We start from the raw sequence: 6032 nt of genomic DNA, 5'->3' as shown, positions 1-6032 counted from the left end.
GTCGATTTCGCTCAAATAAAGATTTGACGCTTAACCGAAAATCGAGTTTTTTCGCTAAAATTCGATTTTGGCCAAAACGGTAACTTTGTCATTTCTTAACGAATTTTGATGCCGTTTCGGCTATAGACTCACGTGCAACATCTGAGCACTTCTACCGTAGGAAATCGTCGATTTCGCTCAAATAAAGATTTGACGCACCGAAAATCGAGTTTTTTTGCTAAAATGCGATTTTGGCCAAAACGGTAACTTTGTCATTTCTTAACGAATTTTGATGCCGTTTCGGCTATAGACTCACGTGCAACATCTGAGCACTTCTACCGTAGGAAATCGTCGATTTCGCTCAAATAAAGATTTGACGCTTAACCGAAAATCGAGTTTTTTCGCTAAAATGCGATTTTGGCCAAAACGGTAACTTTGTCATTTCTTAACGAATTTTGATGCCGTTTCGGCTATAGACTCACGTGCAACATCTGAGCACTTCTACCGTAGGAAATCGTCGATTTCGCTCAAATAAAGATTTGACGCTTAACCGAAAATCGAGTTTTTTCGCTGAAATGCGATTTTGGCCAAAACGGTAACTTTGTCATTTCTTAACGAATTTTGATGCCGTTTCGGCTATAGACTCACGTGCAACATCTGAGCACTTCTACCGTAGGAAATCGTCGATTTCGCTCAAATAAAGATTTGACGCACCGAAAATCGAGTTTTTTTGCTAAAATGCGATTTTGGCCAAAACGGTAACTTTGTCATTTCTTAACGAATTTTGATGCCGTTTCGGCTATAGACTCACGTGCAACATCTGAGCACTTCTACCGAAGGAAATCGTCGATTTCGCTCAAATAAAGATTTGACGCTTAACCGAAAATCGAGTTTTTTCGCTAAAATGCGATTTTGGCCAAAACGGTAACTTTGTCATTTCTTAACGAATTTTGATGCCGTTTCGGCTATAGACTCACGTGCAACATCTGAGCACTTCTACCGTAGGAAATCGTCGATTTCGCTCAAATAAAGATTTGACGCTTAACCGAAAATCGAGTTTTTTCGCTAAAATGCGATTTTGGCCAAAACGGTAACTTTGTCATTTCTTAACGAATTTTGATGCCGTTTCGGCTATAGACTCACGTGCAACATCTGAGCACTTCTACTGTAGGAAATCGTCGATTTCGCTCAAATAAAGATTTGACGCTTAACCGAAAATCGAGTTTTTTCGCTAAAATTCGATTTTGGCCAAAACGGTAACTTTGTCATTTCTTAACGAATTTTGATGCCGTTTCGGCTATAGACTCACGTGCAACATCTGAGCACTTCTACCGTAGGAAATCGTCGATTTCGCTCAAATAAAGATTTGACGCACCGAAAATCGAGTTTTTTCGCTAAAATGCGATTTTGGCCAAAACGGTAACTTTGTCATTTCTTAACGAATTTTGATGCCGTTTCGGCTATAGACTCACGTGCAACATCTGAACACTTCTACCGTAGGAAATCGTCGATTTCGCTCAAATAAAGATTTGACGCTTAACCGAAAATCGAGTTTTTTCGCTAAAATTCGATTTTGGCCAAAACGGTAACTTTGTCATTTCTTAACGAATTTTGATGCCGTTTCGGCTATAGACTCACTTGCAACATCTGAGCACTTCTACCGTAGGAAATCGTCGATTTCGCTCAAATAAAGATTTGACGCACCGAAAATCGAGTTTTTTTGCTAAAATGCGATTTTGGCCAAAACGGTAACTTTGTCATTTCTTAACGAATTTTGATGCCGTTTCGGCTATAGACTCACGTGCAACATCTGAGCACTTCTACCGTAGGAAATCGTCGATTTCGCTCAAATAAAGATTTGACGCACCGAAAATCGAGTTTTTTTGCTAAAATGCGATTTTGGCCAAAACGGTAACTTTGTCATTTCTTAACGAATTTTTATGCCGTTTCGGCTATAGACTCACGTGCAACATCTGAGCACTTCTACCGTAGGAAATCGTCGATTTCGCTCAAATAAAGATTTGACGCTTAACCGAAAATCGAGTTTTTTCGCTAAAATTCGATTTTGGCCAAAACGGTAACTTTGTCATTTCTTAACGAATTTTGATGCCGTTTCGGCTATAGACTCACGTGCAACATCTGAGCACTTCTACCGTAGGAAATCGTCGATTTCGCTCAAATAAAGATTTGACGCTTAACCGAAAATCGAGTTTTTTCGCTAAAATGCGATTTTGGCCAAAACGGTAACTTTGTCATTTCTTAACGAATTTTGATGCCGTTTCGGCTATAGACTCACGTGCAACATCTGAGCACTTCTACCGTAGGAAATCGTCGATTTCGCTCAAATAAAGATTTGACGCTTAACCGAAAATCTAGTTTTTTCGCTAAAATGCGATTTTGGCCAAAACCGTAACTTTGTCATTTCTTAACGAATTTTGATGCCGTTTCGGCTATAGACTCACGTGCTACATCTGAGCACTTCTACCGTAGGAAATCGTCGATTTCGCTCAAATAAAGATTTGACACTTAACCGAAAATCGAGTTTTTTTGCTAAAATGCGATTTTGGCCAAAACGGTAACTTTGTCATTTCTTAACGAATTTTGATGCCGTTTCGGCTATAGACTCACGTGCAACATCTGAGCACTTCTACCGTAGGAAATCGTCGATTTCGCTCAAATAAAGATTTGACGCTTAACCGAAAATCGAGTTTTTTCGCTAAAATTCGATTTTGGCCAAAACGGTAACTTTGTCATTTCTTAACGAATTTTGATGCCGTTTCGGCTATAGACTCACGTGCAACATCTGAGCACTTCTACCGTAGGAAATCGTCGATTTCGCTCAAATAAAGATTTGACGCTTAACCGAAAATCGAGTTTTTTCGCTAAAATGCGATTTTGGCCAAAACGGTAACTTTGTCATTTCTTAACGAATTTTGATGCCGTTTCGGCTATAGACTCACGTGCAACATCTGAGCACTTCTACCGTAGGAAATCGTCGATTTCGCTCAAATAAAGATTTGACGCACCAAAAATCGAGTTTTTTTGCTAAAATGCGATTTTGGCCAAAACGGTAACTTTGTCATTTCTTAACGAATTTTGATGCCGTTTCGGCTATAGACTCACGTGCAACATCTGAGCACTTCTACCGTAGGAAATCGTCGATTTCGCTCAAATAAAGATTTGACGCTTAACCGAAAATCGAGTTTTTTCGCTAAAATGCGATTTTGGCCAAAACGGTAACTTTGTCATTTCTTAACGAATTTTGATGCCGTTTCGGCTATAGACTCACGTGCAACATCTGAGCACTTCTACCGTAGGAAATCGTCGATTTCGCTCAAATAAAGATTTGACGCTTAACCGAAAATCTAGTTTTTTCGCTAAAATGCGATTTTGGCCAAAACGGCAACTTTGTCATTTCTTAACGAATTTTGATGCCGTTTCGGCTATAGACTCACGTGCAACATCTGAGCACTTCTACCGTAGGAAATCGTCGATTTCGCTCAAATAAAGATTTGACGCTTAACCGAAAATCGAGTTTTTTTGCTAAAATGCGATTTTGGCCAAAACGGTAACTTTGTCATTTCTTAACGAATTTTGATGCCGTTTCGGCTATAGACTCACGTGCAACATCTGAGCACTTCTACCGTAGGAAATCGTCGATTTCGCTCAAATAAAGATTTGACGCTTAACCGAAAATCTAGTTTTTTCGCTAAAATGCGATTTTGGCCAAAACCGTAACTTTGTCATTTCTTAACGAATTTTGATGCCGTTTCGGCTATAGACTCACGTGCTACATCTGAGCACTTCTACCGTAGGAAATCGTCGATTTCGCTCAAATAAAGATTTGACACTTAACCAAAAATCGAGTTTTTTTGCTAAAATGCGATTTTGGCCAAAACGGTAACTTTGTCATTTCTTAACGAATTTTGATGCCGTTTCGGCTATAGACTCACGTGCAACATCTGAGCACTTCTACCGTAGGAAATCGTCGATTTCGCTCAAATAAAGATTTGACGCTTAACCGAAAATCGAGTTTTTTCGCTAAAATTCGATTTTGGCCAAAACGGTAACTTTGTCATTTCTTAACGAATTTTGATGCCGTTTCGGCTATAGACTCACGTGCAACATCTGAGCACTTCTACCGTAGGAAATCGTCGATTTCGCTCAAATAAAGATTTGACGCTTAACCGAAAATCGAGTTTTTTCGCTAAAATGCGATTTTGGCCAAAACGGTAACTTTGTCATTTCTTAACGAATTTTGATGCCGTTTCGGCTATAGACTCACGTGCAACATCTGAGCACTTCTACCGTAGGAAATCGTCGATTTCGCTCAAATAAAGATTTGACGCACCGAAAATCGAGTTTTTTTGCTAAAATGCGATTTTGGCCAAAACGGTAACTTTGTCATTTCTTAACGAATTTTGATGCCGTTTCGGCTATAGACTCACGTGCAACATCTGAGCACTTCTACCGTAGGAAATCGTCGATTTCGCTCAAATAAAGATTTGACGCTTAACCGAAAATCGAGTTTTTTCGCTAAAATGCGATTTTGGCCAAAACGGTAACTTTGTCATTTCTTAACGAATTTTGATGCCGTTTCGGCTATAGACTCACGTGCAACATCTGAGCACTTCTACCGTAGGAAATCGTCGATTTCGCTCAAATAAAGATTTGACGCACCGAAAATCGAGTTTTTTTGCTAAAATGCGATTTTGGCCAAAACGGTAACTTTGTCATTTCTTAACGAATTTTGATGCCGTTTCGGCTATAGACTCACGTGCAACATCTGAGCACTTCTACCGTAGGAAATCGTCGATTTCGCTCAAATAAAGATTTGACCCTTAACCGAAAATCGAGTTTTTTCGCTAAAATTCGATTTTGGCCAAAACGGTAACTTTGTCATTTCTTAACGAATTTTGATGCCGTTTCGGCTATAGACTCACGTGCAACATCTGAGCACTTCTACCGTAGGAAATCGTCGATTTCGCTCAAATAAAGATTTGACGCTTAACCGAAAATCGAGTTTTTTCGCTAAAATTCGATTTTGGCCAAAACGGTAACTTTGTCATTTCTTAACGAATTTTGATGCCGTTTCGGCTATAGACTCACGTGCAACATCTGAGCACTTCTACCGTAGGAAATCGTCGATTTCGCTCAAATAAAGATTTGACGCTTAACCGAAAATCGAGTTTTTTCGCTAAAATTCGATTTTGGCCAAAACGGTAACTTTGTCATTTCTTAACGAATTTTGATGCCGTTTCGGCTATAGACTCACGTGCAACATCTGAGCACTTCTACCGTAGGAAATCGTCGATTTCGCTCAAATAAAGATTTGACGCACCGAAAATCGAGTTTTTTTGCTAAAATGCGATTTTGGCCAAAACGGTAACTTTGTCATTTCTTAACGAATTTTGATGCCGTTTCGGCTATAGACTCACGTGCAACATCTGAGCACTTCTACCGTAGGAAATCGTCGATTTCGCTCAAATAAAGATTTGACGCTTAACCGAAAATCTAGTTTTTTCGCTAAAATGCGATTTTGGCCAAAACGGCAACTTTGTCATTTCTTAACGAATTTTGATGCCGTTTCGGCTATAGACTCACGTGCAACATCTGAGCACTTCTACCGTAGGAAATCGTCGATTTCGCTCAAATAAAGATTTGACGCTTAACCGAAAATCGAGTTTTTTTGCTAAAATGCGATTTTGGCCAAAACGGTAACTTTGTCATTTCTTAACGAATTTTGATGCCGTTTCGGCTATAGACTCACGTGCAACATCTGAGCACTTCTACCGTAGGAAATCGTCGATTTCGCTCAAATAAAGATTTGACGCTTAACCGAAAATCTAGTTTTTTCGCTAAAATGCGATTTTGGCCAAAACCGTAACTTTGTCATTTCTTAACGAATTTTGATGCCGTTTCGGCTATAGACTCACGTGCAACATCTGAGCACTTCTACCGTAGGAAATCGTCGATTTCGCTCAAATAAAGATTTGACGCTTAACCGAAAATCGAGTTTTTTCGCTAAAATTCGATTTTGGCCAAAACGGTAA

This window comes from Ascidiella aspersa, chromosome 5, assembly GCF_963924565.1.
Source record: "Ascidiella aspersa chromosome 5, kaAscAspe10.2, whole genome shotgun sequence".
NCBI lineage: Eukaryota > Metazoa > Chordata > Ascidiacea > Phlebobranchia > Ascidiidae > Ascidiella > Ascidiella aspersa.
This window is presented reverse-complemented; position numbering follows the sequence as displayed.